Raw genomic sequence first — 13193 nt, forward strand, 5'->3', positions numbered from 1 at the left:
TTGCCTCAGTGTGCTTTGAGACTTTTGCTGAGAAGCTCCAGTCTCAGCAAAAGAGACTGAGTAAAGTACTGGCACCAAACCATAATTTACATTAACTGGTGACCACAGCTCTTCCCACTCTAGTGACTCCCTGAGACCCTGCCTCACCCAACTTGCATATCTCATGATGCTTTATCAGTAACTGGAACTTAAGGGAGCCGGCAGGTGGCAGTAGGCCTTGGGGTGTCCTGGCTTTTTGCAGAGCTACCCCAAGTCTGGCACTGGTGTTAACCACTCTGCATCGTGGCCTTTCCCACATGCCTCCAAGTTCAGCACAGGCAGCAAATAATTGTGGATCACTTTGTAGCTCTTACTAGGTAGTTGCTGACCAGTCACAGGCAGTGGATGACCTGGGCCTGCACTATAGTCCCTGGCAAGAGGACCCAGAACCAATATACTTGGAGGTTGGCTTCAGAATACAGCAGAGCACCACACAATTAGCCCCACAAGTGGAACACCCACTTGGGAAATCAGCTGATTTATTAATAGAAACTTTGCTGACCAGAAGGGATTGGCATGAAATATTCAATGTGGTGAAAAACAAGTACCTACAAACAAGATTACTCTACCTAGCGTGGCTATCATTTAAAATTGAAGGACAGATAAAGAGCTTCCCAGATAATAAAAAGCTAAAGGAGTTCATCACCACAAAACCAATATTACAAGGAATGTTAGAGGGACTTCTTAAAGATGGGGGGGGAATCAAAATTATGAATAACAAAATGGCAATAGCTGTATATCTATCAACAGTTACTTTCAATATAAATAGATTAAAACCTTCAATCAAAAGCCATAGGAGGGCTGAATGTAAGAAAACAAAACCCTTACATATACTACCAACAAGAGACTCACTTCAGATTGGAAGACACACACAGACTGAAAGTAAAGGAATGGAAAAAGTTATTTCATAAAATGGAAACAAATAAACAAACAAACAAAAAAAGCTGGGGTAGTAATACCTATACCAGACAAAATAGACTTTAAAACAAATGCTGTAACAAGGACAAAGAATGACCCAGTAATCTCACTTCTGGGTGTTACCGAAAGAAACCCAAAATGCTTCTTCAATGGGTCCAGTGTATCTATATGTTCATTGCATATTGTTTACAATGGACAAGATGTGGAGGCAACCTGGGTTTCTGTTGATGGAAAAATGGATAAAGAGGAGGTGGTACATATATACAATGGAATATTTATTGGCCATAAAAGGGAAGAGGTTCTTGCCATTTGTGGTGGCATGGATGGACCTGGAGGGTACTGTGCAGAGTGGAATGTCAGACAGAGAAAGACAGATGCAATGTGATTTCTCTTATATGTGGAATTGAAAGAACAAAATAAACCAACGAAACAGAAAAAAGTCATAGATGCAGAAATATTTTGGTGGTTGCAAGATGAGAAGGGGGTTGGGGCATGCGTGAAAAAAGGGGACGGGATTAAGAAGAAAAAATTGGTTGTTACACAGTAGTCATGGGGATGTGGGGTATAGCATAAGGAATATAATCAATCATATTGTTATAACTATGTATGGTGTCAGATGGGTATTAGATTTGTTGGGGTGACAGATGGGTGGGGGTTGAGGGGCAGGGTGAAAAAGGTGAAGGGACCATTAGCTTGGTGCAAAAGTAATTGTGGTTTAAAAGGTTAAAAATTGCAAAAACTGCAATTATTTTTGTACCAACCTAATAAGAAGTACAAATTGGTAGTTAAAAATAGTCGTGGGGATGTAAAGTAAAGCATGGGGAATATAGTCAATGATATGGTAATAACTATTGCCAGGTGGGTACTCGTCAGGGGGATCACTTCTTAAATTATATAAATATCTAACCACTAGGCTGAACAACTGAAATTAACATAAAATAATGTTGATTGTCAACTGTAATTGCAAATTTAAAAAGGGTGGAAAAGGTGAAGGAGAATAAGAGTTTCAAATTTCTAGGTATAAAACAAATAAGTCATGGGCATGTAATGTATGACATAGGGAATCTAGTCAGTAATATTGTGATAACATGGTACCATGTCAGGTGGTTGCTGGACTTATGGTGATGACTTTTTTAGGTATATAAATGTTGAATAATTATGGTGTCTCCCTGAAACTAACATAATATTGTATGTTAGCTATGTTTTCAATGAAAATCTTTAAAAAAATAAAACTAAAGTGAACCTGTAATGACAAATAGCTCTAGCTTCAGAAGGAGTATTAATGTATCACAGTACAAAATACGACTTTTCATTTAGATTTAATCACTTTTTCTAAGTGAATATATCCAAGGTTTCTTAGGCAGATAGAAAAAGTGAAGGAACAGATGACACTGTTGATTCCATCAGCAGAAGGACTCACAGAGTTAAATGATGCAAGTGTTATATCAATGTTACCACATGCTTCAAGTAGAGAATCCATTAACTACAAGAATGATTTGACATTTTTCATCCATTTCATGGGATGAAAGTAAAGTTTTACAAGTTCATTCACTTGAAAGCAAAATATATAACATCAGTGTAAATAATATTAATATATTCAATGTTGGAGCTAAAATATTTACTTTTTGCAATGATAAAAAATATCAGTATTGTGGTAAAAACAATGGTCTTACTGAAGTAAAAGACCTATAGACCAGAAATATACTTGTAGTTTTTTGTGGCATGCATATTAATGATTGTATTAAAATAAACTGTAGTTAAAATTTATAAATACGTACAGACATAGGAAAACTTAAGTATAATCTGTATGTTGCTTAAAAGAACATTTCACTATGACTTTGTGCTTTGTCCCTCCTGCCCATCAGCATTTGTATTTTAGTAATATTTTACCATTTCAATAATTACTTTGCATTAACTTAAAGGTTTCACATGCTATTGAACTTGTTTTGTAAACAAGATCTTTAAATTTTGCTTGCATTCTGTTAAAAATCAATTGAAGATCTTTAATCAGTTTATTCAAAAAAATGGAAGAACAGAAAATTTTCAGCTTCTTAAAATTTCATGAATTGCCATTATTCAAAACAAAGTTAACAAACAAGGAAACATTAAAGCTTTTCCCTACAAAAGTAACAGTGGATATGAGCAAATTAATTGTGAAAGTTCAAATAGAATACAAGATTTCATATCAAAACAGTATAGTTAATTTTATAATTCAACTTTGTAAAGCATAGCTTCATGAAGCTCTTACTTCTAATTTTAATCCTTTATTTTCTATTCTGGAAAGAAATGGAATTCAGGAGACATTTTGTTTTAATCATCTAAAGCTGGTGAAATACTAAAAATAATCATTGAGATATATATTTTAACAAGCATTGCCGTGTAAAATATTTGTTGAAGACAGTGCTCTGAATTTAAGCAAAATGACGATGGAGGCAGAGTTGAAAGGAGATAGAAACTATTTGGAATTATATTATTTGACTCACTGCATCAAACTCTTCAAATCTCTTATTGCAATTTTAAGTATGTGAGACTATTAATCTTTTAGAAGAAGTTTGACTTGCATTTTCTATTATCATCACCAAAAAGAATCCTAACTATAAGTGGTAGATGTGTTTTTCTTACGGTGTGTGAATAAGGAAGAACACTTTCACAAATTGCTTATACTATAACCAATAGAGATGTTTCTCATTCCATTCCACCTCAACCACCAAATCCTACAGATTCTACCCTTTAGGTGTCTCCTAATTTTCTAATCTCCAGATAATCCCAACCAACCACCACATTCCTAGTTTCAGCTTTCATCATGTTGATCTGATTTATTTTAATAATATCTTCCCACTCCATTGTCTACACATCTTTAGATTCCTTTGAAGCAAATTTGCTCTTATGGGTTTGATTAAAAATTCTTTAATGTGTTTTCACATCTTTGAGGATGAAATCCAACATTCTGGGTATATTTATGAAGACCCGCACATTCTTAGTCCCTGCATAGTTTTAGAGGACAAATTTTCAATATGCTCCTCACTTTCCCCCTGCCTTCATCTTCTACACACAGCCTCTATCCCACGGCCACCAATTACTTCTCATTTCTCACCCAAACACATTTCTCGAGATATAAATATTTTTACATGTGTTTTCTCCCCTTCCTGGAATTAATTTTTCTAATCCGTTCATCTGAGTGCTATAAAGGCTCAATGCAATATCATTAGCTTGGTAAAGTTTTTCTTAAAAGTTGATAGTTAAACTCTCATCTGTACTTCTCTAATAGTTTTTACATATTATTAGAAAATCATTCACATTGATTCAATATTAAATTTTTATTCGTCAGTTTCCTCCAATGAAATATATGAACCTTAAGTGACCATGCATTGATTTACCAGGTATTTCCACTACCTGAGACCCTCAGAGACACACAGGGTCTCAGGGCTACTTAAGAAAAGGAAGTTTAAATACTGACCATCCTCTTGGTGAATTATTTATTAAAATTCTCATAGTTTGAAATTTGAGAATTTAAATTTTTTTCCTTATAAAACATTACCTGCTCTGCTTCTGTAAGCTGCAAAACATCCTGAAAGCACAATGTTTCTCAGAATTATAAAACCTAAAGAATAACAATTTCCATATTCCACAGATGCTTATGCGTGCTCTGCTATAGTGGAATTAGCCTAGAACCAAATACCATATTGAGAGCATCTATTAATACAGATTAGTTAATTTTGCAAAGTGGGCTATGGTGTATTTACTAGCATACTACAGAGTAGCATCAAGGTAATTAAAACTGAATCTATTAAAATAAATTAAGTGCATCCAGAATTGCATGATTCTCGCTTCTATATCACTTCTTTTTATTTACTAGTCGACCACAATATATGACAATCATTCATGGATGTATTGGTTTTCTATGGCTGATATAAAAAATTACCACTAACTTGTAGGTTAAAGTAGCACAAATTTATTACATTATAGTTATGGAGGTCAGAAATCCAAAGTGGGTCTCAGGGCAAACATCAAGGTATTAGCAGAGCTGTGCTCCTCCTGGAGACTCTAGGGGAGAATCTGTGTCTTGTCTTTTCCAGCTAATAGTGGCCACTTCCATTCTTGGCTCATTGCCTTCTTTCTTCATCTTCAAAGCTAGCAACATCTGGCTGAGTTATCACACTGCATGACTCTGGTTCTCTTTTCTGACCTCCCTCTTCCACTAATAAGCACTTTATGATTACATTGGGCCCAATCCAGACAATCAAAAATAATCCTCCTATTTTAAGTTCAGCTAATTAGCAACCTAATTCCATCTGCAATCTTAATACTATTTGCTAGGTAGCCTAACTATTGCAGATTGTAGAGACTATGATATAGATATCCCTCAGGGGCCCATTATTGTTCTTACTCTAATGGAAATATGCAGGAGCAACACGGTTTCAGCCCATATTGAATCACGATAAACCCCCTAAATAGTCTTCAGTGAATTTAAACAAAAGAATTGGGCATTGCATAAATGGCCAGACTACATATATCAAGGCTGGATATACACAATGAAGGTCTTAAAGTTCTTTTTCCTTCTTGCTTTCCTCTCTCTTTTTCTTTATCTCTTCTTTCTGAAGTGTTGACTAAATGACTACATGTATTAGGCCTTGTGATAGCTAGACAAAAAAAACAACCAAACAAAAAACGAAAAACAAACAAACAAAAAAACCCATGACTGGAGAGCTCACACTATAAACTGACACTATCAAATAATTATAATATTGCATGACAAGTGGACTGTTAGAGGTTTATAAAAAAAAAAAATGTTTAGGCTGGTTTTTCCAAAGCATGTATTATAGAATATTTGTCCCAGAAATTGTCTTTATAAAGAGTTCCATGTCCAATGTATTATGAAATGCTCTAGTATGCAAACTTTCCCATCTGCTATCCAACTCCCTTACTCCTTCACTGGTACATTGACAATGCACATTAGCATAATATAAACTCTAAGAATTGCTACTATAAGGAAATCTGTTTGCTAGGTTAATCCTTCACAAACTTAGCTGACTGAAACATACATATATATATATATATATATATATATATATATATATATATATATAGACCTATTAGAGAAAACCTTTATGTATATATAAAGGTTTTCTCTAATAGGCCTCTTTGCTTCCCCCAAATTTGTAAAACATGCTATGAGAAGCACTCTTCGAAAAGAATAGAGACACAAGCTTATTAACTTTACTTGGTATCCTTCAGAGGTTGAGACAGTCTACTAGAAACTGAAAACAATTAAGCTGGACTTATGCTGCAGTAGGTGGCCTCCAAAAACATCCACACAACTCCCCATTCCAACATCACTACCACCTAAATGTGTATGCTACTCCTCACATACTCCTCATAGGAAGAAGAGGACTTATTTCCCCTTCCTTTGAATCTAAGTTAGTCTTGTATGTGTCTTTGACCAAGAGAATGCAGAAGTGATGTCTGGAGCCTTAAGACAACAGGCAACCTCCATCCCCCTCCCCTCCCCCCCCTTGGAGCATAGCTGCCATGCTATGAAAAGCCTGAGGCACGTGGAGGGGAACTCAGATGCCCTGTGAATGGCTCCAGCTGACAACTCAGTTGACAGTGATAACTGAGGCCTCAGATATATGACCCAATCCACCTCTTCCTACGAACCCCCAGTTCTTCGAGCTGCCTGGGCTGATACTATGTTAAGCAGAGACGGGCTGTTCCTGCCAAGTACTGTCCAAATTGCTGATTTATGAGTAAATAATAAAATGTTTCTTGTAAATTATTCAATTCCAGAGTAGTTTGTTACACAGCAATAGATAATTGAAAGATATACCTGGAAAGATGAATAGAAATTTGACAAGTATTCCTGATATAAGAAATACCATGAGCAAAGGCAGGGCTACAAGTGATTAGGGCCTGTTTCAGAAACAAAGGGCTTGGCGTGACTGAAATATTGGGTACAGAGGAGTGCTGAGCTCCAGGGATGTAGAGGTAAACGGGGCGCAAGTAGTAATGGTTGTGGGACTAGCAGAAAACTTTAAATACTCATCCTGAATATGTCTTATTGTTTCATTTTGTCAACTCTGGTTTTCCCTCCCTTCTCCTGGTTAAGAGCCCTCACTTTTCCTTTGGGAAACCATTCCTTTGCCACTCTCAGTCTCCATATCTTGGATGGGACAAACCTATATACGCACTCTAATTCAGAACCACAAAAATGCACCGCATGAGAGGGGTCTGCGTGACCCATCAGTTCATTCCACCTTTCAGCTACAATTTGGCTGGGAGATGAACCCATGATTCAAGTTGAATATCTGGGCTAATCTTGGACATTTTGCCTGGGTGAACACAAATGCTGAACTGCTAAAAAGTGAACCTGGAGTTGCAGGAAAAAGTGTGACTGAAAATTAAGTCAACTGAAGAAATCAGGCTAAAGGATGGAAATACATAGGATCCTGTGGAGTGCTAGATTCCATTCTGATCTGTTTGTTACATTAGCCAATACATTTTTTTTTCCCATTTAAGGTGGTCTAAACTCACTTTCTGTCACAACCAAAAGGGTCCAGGTTAATAAAAGGAAACATGAATAAGTTATTAAATATGCACGTGATATGCTTGATTGGGTTCTAGAAAAATAGCTCTGGCTTTAGTAAGGAGAAAAAGGCAAAACAAGGGCAAAATTTACAGTTAAGAGATAATGGGAAGTTTCTCAACCATAATGTAGAATTGAGGAATTTAATTTTTAATCTTTATAGTGAGGAATTAAAGATGGTAAAAGGGAGAATGAGAACTTAACTGAATTAATTCAAGGAATGTAAGTATGTAACAATTCACATTTTAATCAGTTTCTTACTCATTTTGTTCATTCAGCAAATATCGATCCCTAACTCCATCTGACCGTGGATTTTCAGTCCTGCTGCTTGTTAAATCATATTTCTGGGGTTAAGCCTGGCTATTAGCACTTCTTTAAAGATCATCAGGGAATTCTCTGCAGCTAAAATTGCACCTTGATAAGCATACAGATTATACAATAGCTTCTTTAGCACATTAATTCACTAGCTCCATCAGCTAGACATTCTTATTCAGTAAGACTGGAGTAAGGTAGAGAATCAGTATTTTCCCAAACACACCACATATAATAGTCCCCTCCCTTATCCTCAGGGGATACGTTCCCAGGACCCCTAGTGGATGCCTGAAACCATGGATAGTACTGAACCTTTTACACACAGACACACACACATTCACACACACACACACACACACACACACACACACACACACGGTTTTAATACATATACATATCTATGATAAAGTTGATTTGTAAATTAGTCACAGTAAGGGATTAACAACAATAACTAGTCATAAAATAGAACAATTATAACAATATACTGCAATAAAAGTTGTGTTCTCTCTCTCTCTCAAAATATCATATTGTACTGTACTCACCCTTATTCTTCTTGTGAAGTGAGATGAGAAAATGCCAAACGTATTCTTGAATCAGTAAGTGGCTCGGTGCCACTCTTCTCAGTGGACCCCTTGCTCAAGTCCTCATAGAGGCTCAGTGCTTTCTGGCACAACACGTTGTCGTCAGTCAGAACACATTTTCTGTTCATGTCTTCCACCCATGTATTTCCTGCCTTAACTAAGCCCTTATCACACACTGTAGCTGTAACTTTTGCAGTTTGAGGCACGACAGCAAAACTTGCACAAATTTCTTTTTCCTTTGTCACAATTTCACAGATGAAAGATTCGTTCTTACCACACACAGATCTTAACAACTTCAGGAAACAATTTTTTTCTTTTCTTCATTAAGTCAAGAACTTTCAGCTTTTCACTTGAAGGAAGCATTTTATGGTTTCTCTTTGGCATATCCAAGTTGCTACTCTTGCACTATGGGGCCATTATTAAGTAAAATAAGAGTTACTTGAACACAAACACTGTGATCTCACAAGAGCCGAGCTGATCACCAAGATGGCTACCAAGTGACTAACGAGCGGGCAGCACGCAGCTGCCTACAGCGCAGAGACGCTGGACCAGGGATGATTCACATCCCAGGTGGGATGAGCCAGAGGTCGCGAGATTTCCCCACGCTACTCAGAAGGGCACACATTAGAGAGATGAGGAGCCAGCAAACAAGAATGAGAAGACTGCCTCCAACAAAAGAAAAAGACACCATTCAACTGTAGTGGCCTGTGAATAAGTGAAGAAACTGTGTCATGGAGGAAAGAATGGTCACCATGTCCTGGTGATATGTCACGTTAGGACGAGTTTTGTCCTTGACTTTAGCAATGTATCTGTCAGCGGTTGCTTTAAGGAGAGACGTTTCAGAATACTGTTGAGGGCTGCAGCCTGGCTGAAGTTTTCTTAACAATCCCTAGTTCAACAGTGGGCAGAGTGTTTAATGGTAACAAGCAGAAAGTAAGAGACCACAAAGGAATAAGAAAATGCTACGAAAGTCTCTGATGAGTTGTGACAAGCTCAGACAAGAATAAAGTTTCTTGGAATGAAAAATACCGTATTAAAAAAAAAAATGATTGGCAAACTATACCCATAAAAATAATACAGCAGATATCAAGAGGGTTATAGATTTTATCTGAGATAAGACTACTCAAACAAAGATATTAAGAATACAAATATTTGCTAACATGATAAAAGATATAGTAGTACTCACTGTATAGTGAAACGGCAAGAGGGAATGTCAATATTAGTATTCAAGACATCTCCTCAGACCCAGTAATTTCCCAAGGTCCCCTGGAGACCCACTTAGGCTGTTGCCCCAATGATGGCAACCTGCCCAGAGTGGATTTCACTCTGTCTGAGAAACTTACTATAGATGATCTCTATAAACATGTTTTTATAGGTGTTTATTGCTTGATATTATGTGGAAAATATTTCTTGATATTATGTGTCAACCAATGCCCAGATCATAACACATAAAGTTTCATGGATAGAGATTCATAGTAAAATGCTGCCTTTTGAGTGTTTCCATTGGATGACGTATTAATGAATGTTAGCTGTTTAAATAAAATACTCTCAGATGTGTTACTTTCTATAGCATGATTAGTAGGTAGTTCATTGATGATCCATTCAAGGAAATAGGGCTGTTGGAAGTGGTTAATTATATAAGATTTTAGAACCTACCACTTGAACATGTTCCCCAGGGAATTCCTAGAGTAGTAGCTCTCAAACTTTCATATGCATCTAAAGTACCCAGGGATTTTATTAAAATGCAAATTCTGATGTAATATATCTGAGTTGGGCATAAGATTGGTCTGGTAGTGTGGGAACCACACTTTTAGTGTCAAGAACCTAACACAGTTTCTTTATTTTGCCTTTAAGAAATACAGTGGTGAAGGAGGCATCAGCACGTGTGAGAGGTTTGGTGTTGACTATCCTCTGAAAGCTGTGGTTGACAGTGAGAGATGCTGCCATGTAACTGGTGTCTCTACTAATTTGGGGATAAGTCCTCAGGATGACAGGATGCAACTGACAACACTTAATGGATAAGCAACCAGAAGGAAAATAGGGTTGGCTTGACCTGTGGGAAACCAGGATGGGAGCTAATAGATAATGATGTTCCTGTGAAGAAGATACGTTGGCACTCAGCTATAGTGTGGCTTGATTTTGAGAGAGAGAGAGAGAGAAAAGGGAGGGAGGGAAGGAGGAAGGAAGGATGGAAGGAAGGGAGAGAGGGAGGAAGTGAAGGTGGGTGGCTGGAAAGGAGGAAGGAAGATACGTGATTATTTTTAATAAAGTGGAATTCTTTAGGTTTGTATGTCTTTTTTCCCTTTTTACTGAAGTATAACATACATAATGGAAAGGGTCCCTAACCTAAGTGTGCAGCACAATATTTTCACAAAGCAAACACATTCATGTAATTCGAACCTGAATCAAGAAACAGAGCATCATCTGTATCCCAAAGGTCACCCGCGGCCCTATCTGTTACTAGCCACACACAAGGATAACCTCTATCTTACTTCAGCACTATAGTATATTCCCTGTTTTCTGTTTGTTTGTTTGTTTGTTTGTTTCAGTTTTCTATAAACGGAATCGTATACTATGTACTATTTTTGTGTCTGACTTCTTTTTCTCAACATGTTGTTTATGAGATTCATTCATGTTGCTGCATGGGGTTGCAGTTCACTTACTCTCAGTACTGTCTAATATTTCATTGTATTTAGCCTTTCCATTATTGATGGTTGTTTCCATTATCAATCTATTAGAAACAACGCTGCTGTGGACATGCTTGTATAATACTTTTGATGAACACACATATGCACCTCTGTTGGATACGTACTAGGGATGGAATTTCTGGGTCCTTACGTATGAACTAGTTCCGTTTTAGTATACGAGTACTGACAAAGTGTTTTCTAAAGTGGCTCTCTCAATTTGCATTCTCACCAGAAAAGTATGAAGATTCTATTTGCTCCACATCCTCACTTAACATTTGGGATTACCAAACTATTTCATTCATTTTAGTCATTCTGGTGGTTTTAATTTGCATTCCCATGATGACATATACAGTTAAGTGCATTTTTCTAAGTTTATTGGTCATTTGGATTTTTTAAAATGAAATGTCTATTCAAACCTGTGTGCACTGTTGGTGGGAATGCACAATGGTGCAGCTGCTATGAAAAACAGTATGAATGTTTGCCCCAAAATGAAAAATAATACTACCCTCTGATCAGCACCCCTATGAGCTAACCATCTCCCAAAGCCCTAGGTTTCAACATGAATTTTGTGGGGGACACAAACATTCAGTTTATAGCACATACATACTAGACCATGTAGTCTTTCTTCACAGCATCAATCCCAATTGCAATTTGGCATTTATTTGAGTGGTGGTTTGGTATTTGCCACACACTAGACTGTAAGTTCCATGACAACAGAATCCTTATCTGCTGTTGGTCACTATTTTATAATCAGCAACTAGCACGGTCCTTCAGGTACAATAGATATAAAATAAACATTCTTAAATGAATGGTCTTAACACACTTTACCTCTCTATTCTTTCTCTAGAAGTTAGGACTGCACATTTCATAATAAGCTTAACTCCCCTTTAATCCTGAAGGAAAATTTAATCCCTAGGAATGGTTTAAACTCCCTTATAGCAATGAAAAGCTGTGCCTCTTGCCCAATTTTAGACATATCAGAAAAAGCTTCCTAAAAAATCATATCTTGCAAACGAGTTAATTATTTTTGTTTGGATTATGGAGATTCTGTAATTGTAGATTAATTGGTACCATCTGCTCTGTGATTTTCCAATTAACAGGTAATAGCTTTCAAAAGTCAGTTCATTTCTGACATGTGTAGGAATGTATTTAAGATGGTAATTTTTTTCCCCTAATGCTCTCTGTTGCTACTTTTTTTCTTCTTCTTCTCAAGTCCTAAGGCAAATAGCAGATTCTTCCTCTGTTAGTTGAGGCCTTCCCAGGACAAATCTTCCTGAACAGGAAGCTTCCAAACTCTTCTTTGCAATTGGGATTCTGGGTTCATTTATTTGCTGTTGTTCCTAGTACTGATTAATGGCAGTAATTTTTAAGGCTAGAGATGTTTTACTATTTTTTTTTAATTTTAAAATTGACTATTTGATTAAGTTTCCTCCAGCTGAGTTTTCATATTATAGAGATTCCTGACTGCAGAATACCTTCTGTAAGTGGATGCGGGGAGCAGAGAGTGAAAGGAGAGAAGCTTTCAAAAGCATAAATATTCAAGTCTATCACTTCCTATTACAAAATTGACCTTGAATGTTATATCACCTAATTGTAGGTACTATGAAACACTTGAAGTTTTTGGAGTATCTCTTTTCCTCCTCATCATCATAAAAACCATCCTCAAGGTAAAACAATTTTTAGAACCTCCAGGGTATAATTTATATGATTTTGCTAAACTGTGACAAAGGAGAAACTGGTTAAGTAGCCAAAAACTTCCAGTTGGATCAGTATTTCCTCTGTAAAACAAAAATTTTCTATAAAAAATGAGAACGCAGACTGTGAAATGATATTGCCTTCTTCACTTATTCAACAAATACTTTTTAACATTTATCATGGGCCAGAAACAATCCTATGTGGTTGGTATACATCAGTGAATAAACCAATTATAGATATCTGTTCCCTTATAAAACTTCCATTTTAGTGTAGGTAAGATAAACAACACAGAAAATAAATAAGTAAATTAGAGATTTCCACTTTAGGCCATGGTAGAGTAACAGAGACTGGATTTATCTCCCTGCTAAAGATAAACAA

Source organism: Rhinolophus sinicus, chromosome 14, assembly GCF_057876585.1.
Source record: "Rhinolophus sinicus isolate RSI-liver-muscle chromosome 14, RSI-T2T, whole genome shotgun sequence".
Lineage (NCBI taxonomy): Eukaryota > Metazoa > Chordata > Mammalia > Chiroptera > Rhinolophidae > Rhinolophus > Rhinolophus sinicus.